This window comes from Manacus candei, unplaced genomic scaffold (assembly GCF_025592945.1).
Source record: "Manacus candei isolate 608988 ecotype Guabito, Panama unplaced genomic scaffold, ASM2559294v1 h1tg000069l, whole genome shotgun sequence".
NCBI lineage: Eukaryota > Metazoa > Chordata > Aves > Passeriformes > Pipridae > Manacus > Manacus candei.
Window position 1 is genome coordinate 6,102,563 of NW_026138117.1, and position 15,040 is coordinate 6,117,602.

Sequence of the window (15,040 nt, forward strand, 5' to 3'; positions counted from 1 at the left end):
AAAAAAGACTTATTATTTGTCTTTGGAATATCTTAACTAAAGAATTTGGATGAAATTTCAAGGTTGGAGTGCAGTTACTGAAAAAAAGATTTCTCTTGTAGTGATTTCTGGGTTAATTAATGTAAAATGTGATTGCTGTATCAGAAGCAGCTTCTTTAAAAAAAAAAAAAAACAAACAAAAAACAAAATGCAGTTTTTCAGCAAAAAAAGACATATTCTTGTTTGCTATTGTATGAGTAGAAAGAAACAATTTAAAGTTTGGAGAATTCTTCTTACCTTTTTACCTTCTTCCATTGTGAAGATACACTGTGTTTAATTAAAGTCAAAACTACTACTACTAGATATACTCAGACAAGGGTATTTGGTTCCTATCAGCAATCATAGGATTATGCTAGGGAAGGAACTGTGTGAACAATAAAGACACTAAAGTTACAGAACCAGAGACAGTTACAGCTGCCATTTCTGAGACCCATTGGAGATAAGTTACTGACCAACCATGTTGTAAAGTTATAATACCTCAGCAGTAGCTCAAGCTTTCTGCAGCGCTATTCTAGTTTCCAGTGGAGTTAACATACGGTTATCATGTTACAGCAAAAGAGTCTCTTGTAATTGGTAACCCATTAGGTGAGGTACTGGTACTGAGTCAGACCACTTCTCTGAATCCTGATTTCAGAAAAGTGGATCTTCATGAAGGTGCAAAGCTGAAAGATAAATAACTGTGGTTATGTATGCCAAGCTCAAAAGTTGACCTATTTTTTGCCAATTTTCTCCTACTGTGTAACTTTTCTCCAAATGATTGTTTGCTTCTAATTTCATTTACTTTTATTTTGGTTTGTTGGACTTAAGGACTCCAGGACTATCCAAATACTAAGGGATAATATAATCAGATTAAGTGTACGTTCCAATAAACAGAATTCTCCCTTGCAATGCTTTGGTGTTGTGAATCTACAGAACTTGCAGACTGAATATCATTATTTCACTCACAGACACCCTTCTATTTCCATGAGGCTGTAATATTAATCTTTTACTTTTCCGTCTCTCCTTTCTAAACTCAGATAATTTTTATTTTTCTACACTCCCTACAGTGATTCTGAGAAAGACTCAGTTCTGATCAGAGTTCTCATTAGATCAGTTCTCACTAGTCAGAATCTAACTGTAGCACTATATTCTCATCATGATGTGTCTGAACCTAAACCCAATCATTGTTTTTATTACTACAATTATTACTTCACTGCATAATTCGATGCACACGTATTTCATATTTGTTTGCTCCAGAAGAATGAACAAAGCAAAATATATCTCTTTTTTTCTTTATTTTTAAGTCCTTCATCTTCTGCAAGATTTGAATATCAGACTACGAATGACAGGCAGATCCACTATAAAAACCTTCCCTGATATTTAGGGTGAGAATCAGGACGCAGACTGGTGCCTTTACTTTCACTGGGTCCAAGTTTTTGATCTCGGTGTTTTGTTTTTTCCTCTGGAAAATTTTTTCAATTCACAGAGGAAAACACAAGATTTTTGTGTAAGTGTGTAACAGTGAGGATAAAACAGGACTCTGTTAGCTACTGCAGGCAGCTTGGCTGACCAAACTGCTTGCTTTCCATGGCAGCTTCATTCTATGCCTTTGCAGGTGCTGGGAATTTAAAAATAGCATGGTTCACCTCTTGGACAGACATGGCGTTAGATTTCAAAATCCTCATCCTTAGTAAGAAACTAGAATAAAAGGGCATTGTGGCAGACAGCAGCATGGGAGGTAGGGCTCAGAGTGATTGGAAAGTGAGCTATCTCTGCAAAAGTATTAAGTGTGACCTACTGTCCTCTTACTCCATTTGCAAGGCTGTGGTCCAGCAGATTTGCAGGACCAGGGTCATAAATCCACACACATAGACATTTTTCCTCCATCCCATCGGTTCCCTCTCTGTAAAAGTACCATTTCTGCACTGTTCCTCTGTTCATACAAGGGAAGTGGCTGATGCTGAGTGGTAACAAATTGTGGCAGTGCTGTGGCCAAGGCATGATTCATTCACAAGTTTGTGAAAGGGTGAGCAGATGATATCCTGCCCTCCCCAGGGATGGGTACCAACAGCATGGACACTGGAGGGCACAACACAGGCCTCCCCTTCTGTCTGTTTGCAGGAGCCATGGTTTGCCTCAGATGCAGCTTTGAGTACTTTAAGCTGCAGTACTTTAAGCTGCAGTACTTTGTGGGCGACAGGCTCTTTTCTAAAACGCCTTTCTCACACAGACATCTCGTCTTTCTAGGCATGCCACCCTTCTTTTTTCTATTCTCAGAGTATTCTTTTTTGGGGGTTCAGTGGAAGCGCAGCAATCCCCTGAATCTGACCTTTATAAAAGTATGGAAAAGGGTAAAAAATACTTCTTTTTACTCTATCCTTTACAATGTCTTCGTAATTTATAAAAAACAACAGCCACTGAACTTTCTCACTCTTATCTTTGTTTTATTTTTAACAGTATCAAATCTTGATACCCCCTCCTTTTCATGAAGACTTTTTAGGGAACTTTGCAACTGGCAGTATTCAGAGCTCTTTCTCAAAGGGCTGACTGAGCCTTTTTCTATGTGTTTGTCAAGAATTTAAGTCCTGCAAGTGTGTATGGGGGAAAAAAAATAAAATTAAAGAGTATGATTTAAATGTCCCATCCTCCTGTCATTAAACGGCTTCCAATCTTTTGTCCCTTTTGTTGTCATAATCCTAGCAGTTCTCCAGACTCCTGGAGACTTATCTAAGGAAAACATGGAAATCAATACCTGAAAAACAAATGGATTTGGAGGACAGAAAAGAATTTTTTCTGGTTTATTTATATGTTTAAAGAAAAGACAGCTAATAAGCACAATTTATACACAGACAGACACACAGGTATAACACTTTTAAACTCCTCTATACCCCACTGTCTTCAAATGGGCATGAAGAGGCAGTTTAAGTATTCTAGGTAATAGCACAGACTGATTATCAGAATTCCAAGCCTTTTTTCCTACATTATATTCAGTTATGGGGTTTTGTGGTTTTTTTTTCTGTACTTACAAATGTATATCTGGCATAATATCAAATGCTATGTAAAATTCCATCAATCTGAATTTCACTTCTACTTGCCAGTTGTGTCAACTTTAGATATGATTTTTTTTTCTCCTACAAAGTCTTACTTTTAAAATACGGATATAAAATAACAATTAGAGTACTGTGTCAATCAGTGACCACTATTTCAACCTGCTGCTTTCCCTTAGAGCAGCTTATACATTACACTCTATTCATGCTGTGGAACTACCATGCCCTAGAATGAATACAAAATAGGGATAAAAAGCTTTTTGTTTCAAGGCTCCACAAATGTGGAATCAGTTACCAGTTGATTTAAGAACAATCGAGAGCTTTTCATGTTTTAAGATGGAACTGAAACAATACTTCGTGATGACTAGAAGTTGTTGTAATTGTTTTAATTGATGTTATTCTAGTGTTATCTTGGTTTATTGTTTATTTATATGCATTTGTTTATCACAGGTCATGCTTGAAAATGGGCTTTCATCTCAATTTACATAGTCAGCTAACAAATATATATGTATGTGTATCTGCTACACTTGTTTATATTTGACCGCAAAACCATATGTATTCTACATTTATTTCTTGCCTTTATGTTTGTGCTATCGACTAAGACATCTGAGTTTGATTTCAACTTGACTTTTAAGTTTTCAGGACAAACCAAAAAAGTATGTATCTAATAATATCAGTCAAATTATTGTTTAGCTCCCAGAGCACAAATTAAGTTAAAGCATTGACTAAGCACATATTCCTGTGCTTTATAATGCAGTTCAGTCTTTATTTGCAGGGCTTTACTCCTGCACTGTGTTGTCTTTTAGCAGCATTAGCATTCAGAAATTATTTCTATATCTCTAAAGGCAAACGATGTATTAAAAACAATGATAACATCACTTGTAGAGAAATCCAGTCTGGTGTCAAGCATTTATTATCATAGCTGATAAAGTAATGGTATGTTTAATTTACACTCCTTGTGAATGATAAATATCTATGTAAGTATTTGTGCCTGTCTTTACATATCTAGAAAGTAAACTAACCAGTATATAAGAGGAACAGAGAGGAAGAGCAAGTCATTATTTCATGTGTTTCATTTACAAACTCAGAAGTCACAAATGTGCAGTTGGGAAATGTGTTTCTCTCAAAGCTTCAAATTTGTGACATGTTAATTCATACATAATTGCAGTCACATGGTCTTCCTCAAGGGCATTAGCTCAGTATTCCCAGTACAGTACACTCACCTGTAATAGAAGAGTGGACGAAAGTGATTTTCATAAATCAGATAAAACTACTCAATAAATCAGAAACATCTTGCATAATTTCTAACACAAAATGAGCTTAGTTATGTAAGCAACATTTTTTAAATTTGAATGGTCTTTGGAAACTGGCAAGTGAGAAAATAAAGGACAAGGCTACGTTATTTTTGGTTATGGAAGCTATCAGTTAAGGGTTGCACAGCCCTGGACCAAACAGTGCTCTGACTTGCATCCCATGTTACCCATGGACGACCTTATGTCCGGACACTAAATATTTCCATTAAACAAGAGCACTTTTCTACTGTGACAGTCATATGATAACATTGCCTGTGTCATTGTCTACATGCAGCTGTTTGCAAAAATGTAGGCCTTTTTCCTAAAAGTGTTGTCTTTGGTACTCTGACTGCAGAGTGAATAATACAGTATGAAAGGAACCTGAAGGAGCCGTTAGGGTCCATTGTGTCAATCCAGCTGCTACACATGGATATTAAGTCCACATTTAAAAGTGCTTATGAAGCTTTTTCTGTTTGTTTTGTTTTGCAGTCCATTCTCAAGCATAGTTCTTCCTTTTTCCTTGTTGGAATACCTAAACTACTCTGAGCTAGACTTTTGACAAATTCCAATTTAAATTGAAAATACTTTTAGTTATACAAGGGAAATATTTTCTTTTCTTAAATCAGGTGAAATTTAGAAAAAAAAATCACAAAGATTTGGTTCCAAAAAAAATTATTTCCATTGGTTACTAAAAAAAGCATCTTGTCTCATCTGAGAGCTGGTTGTCAGGCTCAGTCAGCTTTGTATTTAGTCTCCTGAAGGTAGGAATTAGAATGGAAACCTGACTGACCTTGAATGTAGGTATTATTGTTCAAACAACCACAAATTTCTCTTCATAAGAACAGTATTCAAATATCAGATTAATTCACTGTAGACATATGTTTGTCATCCAGAATTTCATATTTCTAATAATTCATTTGCTAGAATACTTCGAATTTAGAGAATCAATCTCTTGAGTGTAGCATAAACACAGCATCACAAATGAGAATGCCAAATTTAAACTGTTTAGTCTGGGAATTTATTGCTGGCACTGGAATGGTTGTTGGCAGAACATGTCCATATAGGGGGTTCGTTCAGCTACTTCATTTCCAGTCTATGTCATTAAGCAGTGGTTTGAGGACACTTAGTATTTCAGTGCAGTAGGCAACGAAAAGAAAAACACCCCCCCTTTCCCCTTCCGTTTAATTGTGTATTGGTACCTCAGAATTTTGGCTTAAGTACTAATCTGATTTGCATTCATACATGGGAATTGCTCTAGAGTAATTGAAAAAGTTTGTCATTAATATAAACAGCCAGTGTCCTGGATTTTGATACTGGTCCTAATGCTCATTTCACAGATGCTGATGAACAGTGCTTTTATCTTGAGTTTTAACAACCCAAGTTACATATATGGTGCTGATTGAGCAGGTAGTATAGGGCTAGGGGATCTGTGTTACTGAAAGAAATTTACTTTAGCATTTACCATGCTCCAAGCAGAGAAAGGGTGTGTTTAGCGTATAAACTGTGCTTTTACTAGTTTATGGAAAGTATGGAGGTGAAGGCTCAAAAGGGTTTTTAGTGGGTTGACCCTTGCTGGACACCAGGCACCCACCAAAGTCACTCTATCACTCCCCTCTGCAACTGGACAGAGGAGACAAAATACAACGTAGGGTTCATGAGCTGAGATAAGGACCGGGGGAGATCACTCACTGATCTCCATCATGGGCCAAACAGGCACAAAGTGGGAATATTAAATTTATTACTAACAGAATCAGAACAGGAGAATGAGAAGTAAAATAAATCTTAAACAATACCTTCCCCCAACCCGTCCCTCCTTCCCAGGTTCTACCTCCTCTGCCCCCAGTGGCACAGAGGGCTGGGGAATGGGGTTACGGTCAGTTCAATGACACGTTGTTTCTGTTGCTGCTCAGAGAGAGAAGTCCTTCCCTTTATCCAGCATGGGGTCCCTCCCATGGGAGACAGTCCTTCATGAACTACTCCAGTGTAAGTCCACCCCACAGGCAACAGCTCTTTGTGAACTGCTGTAATGTGGGTCACTTTTCCACGGGGTGCAGTCCTTTAGGCACAGGTTGCTCCAGCATGGATCTCCCACAGGGCCACAAGTCCTACCAGAAAAACCGACTCTGGCATGGGCTCCTCTTTTCACACATCAGCAGGTCCCCATCAGGACCCTGCTCCATCTTGGGCACCCCATAGGGTCACAGCCTCCTTCAGGCATTCACCTGCTCTGATGTGGGTCTCCTCCACAGGCTGCAGGTGTGTCTCTGCATCCCCGTGGTCCTCCATGGGCTGCAGGGGCACAGCTGCCTCACCATGGTCTGCACCACAGGCTGCAGGGGAACCTTAGCTCTGGCGCCTGGAGCACCTCCTCCTTCTCCTTGTCCACTGACCTCGGTGTCTGCAGAGTTGTTCACATGTTCTCACTCTGCTCTTCTCTGGTTGCAATTTCATCTGCCTAATAACTTTTTTTTTCTCCTTTCTAAATATGTTATCACAGATGTGTTACTCTTTACTCCTGATTGGCTCAGCCTTGGCCAACAGTGGATCCACCCTAGAGCCGGCTGGCATTGGCTCTGCAGGACACGGAGGAAGCTTCTGGCAGCTTCTCACAGAAGCCACCCTTGTAGCGGCATCCCAGCCCTTCTACCAAAACCTGGCCATGCAAACGCAATACAGGGCTTTAAAGACAAATCCTGCCCTTGCCTGAAGCGTGCTGCAGAAAGGTGTCAGGCACAATCAGACACTATGTAGACCCAAGAGTCACCCTGTGTCTGGAAGATATGAAAACTTCTGTTCCCAGCTGACACCTAAATGCGCACCAGTCACTGGCTGCTCTGAGGATGCGAAACATGGTCACCCCTCTAAATGCATTAGGCAGATGCATATCAGTATTAATTTAAGCCTAGAAAACACATGTCTGCATTTTCTCTTTCAGATGAAGACAGGCATTACAGATAGGGGAAAAAAATTTCACAATAGCAAATAAACCTCTCATTGTACTGCACAGGGTCAGAGAATCAGAGTGCTAATTACCAGCAAACATACCCTATGCAGGTCATTCAGCCCGGTCTTTTTTTCTCCTTCCCTCATTTTGTCAGGATTGATTTCATTAAACTTAAACCCTTGCTGATAGATCGACATTAAGTCTGGCCTTCAAATCCTGCAGTGGAGGTGATTCTGGAAAACTTCTAGATGGTTTGCTTCATGTCCTAACTGTTCCTGCAGTGTAAAGTTTTTCTTAATACTTAACCCTGTTATCTATGTTGCATCTAAAGCCCATTCCTTCTTGTTTTGTCCCCAATGACTAATGAGAACAATTGGTCCCTTTCCTCCAGGTAACACCCCTTTATGCAATTATCAAGAGTTATTGTGCCTCCCTTTTGGTTTTTCTTCTCTAGCCTGAACATATCACAGTCTCTTAAGCTTTCCTCCTCAGCCTTATTTTCAACATCTCTTATCATTTTTTATGTCCTTCTCTTAAGTCCGTTTTATTTGTCTGTATCCTTTGAAAAATGTGTTAGCCCAAACTATAAGCGGCTCTCTGGATGAAGCTCAGCCGAATCAAACAGAGTGGAAAAACTGTCTTTCTTGTATTATACGTGATACTCCAATTAACACAACCTAGCATAGCATTTGTCTTTTCTGTGACAGCACGGTCTTTTTTCCCTGATCAGTATATTGTCCATTATTACTACTAGTCCTTTTGCTTGAGTTTTCTGATCTAACTGGTTATATCTGTAACTTTGATCTTTCTGCTCTTAAGTTGTTCCACCATCTGCTTTGAGTTTCCATACAGCCACATATGCTTCCCATCTTCATACTTATTTGTATGTGGCTTTACGTTATCTGAATCGTTGTCCTAGTGCCACCAATGTTAGCCATTGGAGTAATTTTGCTATATTATCCGTAGGATGGACTTGTTCCAGTAACTGAATACTCCCACCAGCAATACCAAAGCCCTATCAGAAGCTTATCTCCACACCATCTCAACTATTGCTACTGTGTTTGCGGGGATTAAAAAATTATATATATACATGTTATTTCCTTGGAAAAGGAAGGTTTCCTTGTACGTAGTTAATCAATGATCTGTGAAAACACCAAGGAGGCTAGAGTATAATTATGCAAAACACAATTTTTCTTACAGTATTTTGATGTGGTATCTCCTTTCATCTTAATTATAAAATCAAATATTCAGCAATCTTTCACCAACTGGAGTTTCAAAACCCCATTTCAGAAACCTGGACAGGTGATGTTCCAGAACCAGAATATGCATGCATCTGCAACACACATGGAAGGCAGACAGAAGGGAATGCAGCCACTATTGAATTCCCACCCAGTGACTTTGTAGGACTAGCTGGCATAAAAGCCTTGAGAGACCATTTTGTGTTGGAACTGCTACATTGTTACTCTTCTGAAGCCCAGATTTGAGGAGCTGCAGCTCAAGTTTTCGAGGCTGCTCTTTCTTCAGCAGTAAATATGCAAGACTTCACAGCCCTAGAGTGGACCAAGGAAATATTCTTCAAATCAGATTTTTAATAGAGCAACATTTGTCAAATTTTGGGAAAACATTCAGATTTATCAAAGTGATATTTTTGTCACCATGCATCATTTTGTTAGGAGCTCTGTGCACACGCTCACAAAGACTCTTGAAGTACATTCATTTATCTACACACATCTGAATCTTTATAGGTGTTTTTACGGTATTCTTGATGTAGAGGAGGGCTCAAAATTTCCCTTTACTCTTACTTAACCTTTATTTCTCTTACTCTTTATTGTGCATGAAATAATGCTCTCTGCTTTTGCTGGACTAACAAATATTTATAATGTTTATTCATTTGCTTTCCCCTTTTAACATGAATTGGAACAGTTTGTCTTACTCAGGCTTCCAGAGGTTTGTCTACCTCACTTGCTCAAAATGCATTCCCAGGACCAGACAAGAGCACACTGTGCCTGCACACAACCCACACCAGGGCCTTGGGCAGCATGCCCAAAAATGCCTGGCAGGGTCCTAACCACCTACTTACATATTAATACCACCTAAGAAAGCCCCGTGTGTTGGGGCTCACAGGATGTCGCATGTGCTAAAGAAGCATGTTTTCTGCCCAGACATTGCTGGGTGCAGAGGCTGGTCCAGCCCACAGGACAATCATGGGGCACCTCTCAGAGAAAGAGTTACTCCTTTTCACAGAGGTGAAATTGCCACCATGGTCAGATTCAGGCATTTTAGAGCAAGGAGTGAGATATCCAAAATATGAGATTTTACAATATATTAATATGTGTATATACTTATACATGTTAATTTATGATATACATTTCTAACAGGACAGGATTACTAAGAGAAGAGAGAACTCTTTCATTTTTATTTTTCTTCTCCTTTACCTTCTTCTTTCTTTTTCTTTCTTTTCCCATATTTCCTTCTCTTTTTTTACTTTTTCAAAGGAGAAAAAGAGAAAACAAAGTCTCTCTTGCTGTATTGTCATTCTGGAAGTACAAAGCAGTACTGAGGTTTCTGCAAGAAAATGTTGATAACTCCATATGGTAGAAAGTCCACGTAAACAATGACTTTGAACAGGCCACATGCTGAGACAGTGACACTAGGTTAGTGTAGCTATCCCCTCTAGCACAGCTGTAACTTATGCCAGCAATAAAAGATTTCTGATGGTGTGTTATTCCTCAATTCAAAAAGAAAAAGAATTTTTATCAATAACAGTACTTTTAGATTAATATAGTTGCTTAAACATTAAAGCTTCTGCAGCGTAGCATTTAACAGCATAGTTAAAATTAAAACCATGAATAAACACCCCACCTCAGATTGACATTATGTTATGAACCATTCCTAATAAGGATCTGACCATTATCTTACCACTGTCTATGCCAATAACATTGCCTGTAGGAATAAAATATTTCCTTGTACAGTGGGTATTTTAGACCTGATTCTCCCAAATGAGAGTGGGAGTGAAACCCAATGTACTGACTCACCGTAAAGATCTTTTCAAGTCTGAGGAAAATGTAACTCCCAGAATAAATTACTGTACACAACATTTTATTTTGGGCCAGTTACTACTTTGCAATAATCATTCAAGCGCTCTTATCTCCTGTTCTAAAAGGCTTGCTTTGACATGTTCAAACATTAGCTGCTTGTTACAGGAAGACTTACTTTCCAGGAACACAAAGATTCAGTCTTTCATCAAACTGTTCATAGCGGTACATTTACTCTCCCTGAAAAAATTGTTTCTGTTGATATAGTTCAACTACACTGAAGAAGAAGTTCGGTTCTGAGCAGATGATTAGGATGACTGACTGCAAACCAGGGCTAAGAAATTACTAAATATTGCTAGTGTTAAGAGCACTATGATTTCTCTATATATATCGCTTCTGATTCTTTAGCCATTTTATTCCTCCCCCCAAAAAAATATAGGAACCAGGAACTATTTCAAGATGTTTCTTCTTCCCCCCCCCTTTTTTTTTACCCATGTTTTTACAATCTTCTATTTATCATAGAATTTTCCAGCAGCAGAACTACAAAAAAGTTTTGTTCCATGTTATGGGAAATAGCTCTCCAGAAACAGGACAAAGATAGAAATCTCTCTCATTTTATGAGCACACGAGAAAATACTCTAAAGACATATACGAGCCTTTTCATTCTCAAACACTTCCTCTGACTGATTTTAGACAGCTAAAAGTTTAAGTCATTATTGATGTCACTTTTGCAAGTTTTGTTCTTAACACATTAGGACTGATGAATAAGGCATGCAACATTCCACAATATCCCAGCTGGGGGATTATACAGCTGGACAAAATTATCCCTGTTATTTTGGGGTTTTAAATGATGATATATCTTTTGATAAACCTTCTTGTTATAGTTGAGTAGTAGAGACATTATAGGACAAAATAATTCCATGAAAATAATGTTTTAATTTTGAACAAATGTGCCTTTAACCAGAATGTTTGTGAGATGCCTTGTGATTACTGAAAAATGGGAATAGAAAATGATTTTTGAATTCTGAAATATGATGGTTTACAATAGAAAACCTGACTTTGAGTTACTTCCACTCAGAGAAACACAACATGTGATGTGTTCTGCGCTGACTAACTGACATAACAATATTGAATGCCAAATTTTGAATATCAAACACTCACAGTGAAGTGTTCATAAATGATACACCTTCATTCAGGGAATAATTCTGAATAATAAATCTAAGAAAATCATAAACTGCTCTTGTACAATTCACAAATAGAAAAAGGAGATGAGATTTGTCTAACAAATTATTTGGAGTGAATTATACATCCAGTAGCTACCTGAGTCCCTAATCTGTATTTTCTAAAATTTGTATGGGATGTCTCCTCTAGCGATTTTGTGATATAATTACCTAGATCAACCATTCCCCAGCTGGATCCTCTATGGCAGCATCAGTGTGCTTATGTATTCCTGGATGAGACTGCTTTATACATCGTTTCCTTATGCCACTTCCATATTACCTTTCTAAGCAGATTTGTCACCTGTTCTGGGAGACACGGTGGCCTCCATTTCCTTCAGTGACCTAAAATAATTAAGAGCTAAATCTCCTGTCTTCAAGTACTTTTGCATATGCTTAAATTTATGCACATGAGTAATTTCATTGATTTTAATGGGTCTATCCATAGGAGTACATTTAAGAAAAGTTATTTGAAGTTGTGGGCTTTTAAGAGATTTGTCTTCTAGTGTTACATGATTCCTACTTTATCAGTAAATATTGCCTAGCAATGTCCAAAACATAGACTACTAACCAAAGGACCTAAGAGTTATCGATAATAAAAATTCTTAATAAAATTAACCAACTTTGCATGCATTTATATAATTATTTTCAAATATATGTGTGTGATTTACACTGAAATATATGAAATCAGAAAAAGACTCACATGTTCAGAGTCTTCTTTTGCTTTTGAAAGGTACTTTGGGTCAGACTCCCAAAAAAACCTCAGCACTTCATTGCAGTTTACAGAGCTGCTTGGTAGTAAATTTGGCTCTGAGCATTAAGAAAAATTGTGTATTTTTTCGGCCATCTATGGAAGTAACACTAACACCAGGACAAGTATAAATGAGGATGGTTGTAATGTATTTCACTGCTTGTAACGTATACAGACAGCACTGGAGTGCAGCAGTCAGCTGAAGGAGCTGATTTTTGGAAGGGGCAATTGGAAGGAAAATCTAAATGGGTTAGCTGTTAAGAACAAGAAGCTTTTGATTTAGGAAATATTAAAAGTGAGTTCCTGGATTTTATTCCTGACACACACCCAATTAATATATTTTCCAAAACCAAGACACTATATTTGCAGGATTTATTTAATATTAATGGAGGTATTAAAGGGGATAAACTACTACCTGTAAGATGCTTTTAATTTTTTTTCACAGGTCTTGTTTCAAAAATACAGAAGCTGTTTCTGACCTAATTGATCAAAAATGCTTTTCTTCTGGAAACAGTGCAAAATGTCTTCTTTTCAAGGCAAATGACTGTGGGGACTGGTGAGAGAGACAAAGAAAGGTAATATATGCTAAAAAAAGTGCCAGAATTTGAGCTGGAAATAAACCTTCAGCATAACATGCTTTTTGATATTGCTCATACAACCGTTCAGAACTTTTATTTCTTCATTTGGATGCATACAGCTAGTTAAAAATGTCTGTTACAAGTCTTTTCTTCCTATTAGTTTTCCAAATTTCTTGGAAAGGATATTCTTCAAAATTGATTATGATTGAACTTTAGAAATTTCCACTTCTACTTAACCTCACACAAAAATAAGGTTATTAATTAAATAATTTCACTAATTCAATTAAAAAATGTTCAGAATAAATTAATTTTTTATTAGGAATTTTTGGAGAAATGTCCAGATATCTTATCCCAGAGCTACCCAAAAAGTTTATTTTTGTTCCAGCTGCAAAGTTCATCTACTCTCTTACTATGATAATTATATACATATTTTAATCACCAGACAAATTACTAGAAAAGACTAGGCTTATCATAAGAGAATAATTATCACCTATCTGTAAAAGTATTATTTAATTTGAAGAAATTTTTCAATTAAGTAAAAAAACACAAAAATCACTACAATGTTCTCTTACTGTACACACATATATGTTTCATAAATGGAAGGATTCAGTTTCACACACTTAAATTCTAATTTAAAAAACACAAACTATTTACACATTTTCTCCTCGTTCTTTAGACAAAGTACTGAACAAAGAGTACTAAGAACCCTCCCAACAGGTTGACCTTTCCCCTGTGATCTAACCTTACTTTCCTTTCTTTTCTTCTTTTTAATAACTGCAGAGACACTATTTATCAGATACAAGAGGAATACCTTACATAAGGACACATAACCCAGGACTCATTTTAATATTCATGAGGTCACTGGCTTTATTAAAGAAATTCAAGTAGGTAGTGAACACTGGATTGCATTCCTCCACGATATATCCTTTATCTGCTTGTTAAAGTGAAGCATTACTAATGCAGTTTTAGCTGCTCCTTCTTTGGAATTTAACTTCTTGGTAAACATGTAATACGTGTTCTAGGTTCTCCAGCATGTGTACCTACATTAACAACCACAACAATTTATAGTTGCTACCAGGGTCCTAAAGACATGAAAGTTTCCAGACCCAGCATGTTAGCTTTGCACTCACCGAAAGAAAGAAACAAAAAAATTTAGAAAGTTCTCCCCTCATGTCAAAATCTAGAGGTTCATTTCCCACATCAGATTTTTTCTCAAAACACTCTAGAAAAGGCCAGATTCAAAAACCATGAGGCAAAAAGGAACCCCTTATTGTTTTTTTTCTGGACAAATCTTGACATTTTCCAATTGTATCTCTCTACAAAATGAGAGATCATTTTAGGAAAAAAATACAATTACTACATGAAAGGAAACAACATTCAAATGTTGTTAATTAAATGAGGGAGCAGATGTCAATGTTAATGTGTAGGTACATAAAAAGAACCTTATTTTGCAGATGTATGACAGGGCTCCCTGAAGAACACAAGTTTTTCTATATTAATTCCATGGTAGTTGAAAGCTACATAATCAAAAACACCTTCTAAGTTTGGCAGAAATATAACATTGACTGTTTAAAATAAAAGGTCTGTATGGAAAGTTCAGTTTTGTTTTGGTTTTGAATTTTTTTTTTCGTTCCCCTAGGGTCATTGTGGTGAAGGAAATATTTTTATCTAGGCTTCAGGAAACGGTGGTCTGGCTAGTGACTGCAGTGCTGTGGACAGTTACATGCACAGTATTCACCCAGGGCAAAGCATGCCATCACTTATGTCTGCCCCTAAACTCCTGGACTACAAGAACTAATGTCAATATCCACCTGGAAATGCCTAGTGAGGAAGGACTGTGGAAGCTACTACCCTGAAACAGCCCTTCAAACTCAAGTGAGGTGAGTCAGAAATGTGCAAGGCATTGGTATGGATAAGGACAACCATACTGAGTTAAATTTCAAACCAATATTCAGTGAGGCCATCACGCACCTCACTTATATAAATGAACTAAAGTCACAAGGAACATAGACTCTGACGGAGTCTTTGTGCTTTTCAGGTGAATACTTACAGCAGAAGCAGTGTGGCATCCTGAAGTTAGGAAAAATCTGGCAGATTTTCTGAAAGTAGTTTTACGAATTTTCTCTCCTGTTTTCAGGACTTTAAAGGTGTTTTTCAC

The 15,040-nt window shown here is 37.4% G+C and overlaps 1 long non-coding RNA gene across 1 annotated transcript in view; it reads left to right on the plus strand.

Moving 5' to 3' along the window:
- LOC127479653 (uncharacterized) overlaps nucleotides 1-14,757 on the plus strand; it is a 31,232-nt gene extending 16,475 nt beyond the window's left edge. Inside the window, exons 2-3 of the long non-coding RNA XR_007907635.1 lie at nucleotides 12,750-12,879; nucleotides 14,522-14,757. This is a non-coding gene — a long non-coding RNA (uncharacterized LOC127479653). The remainder of the gene's footprint in view (nucleotides 1-12,749; nucleotides 12,880-14,521) is intronic.
- Nucleotides 14,758-15,040: the final 283 nt, after the last annotated feature.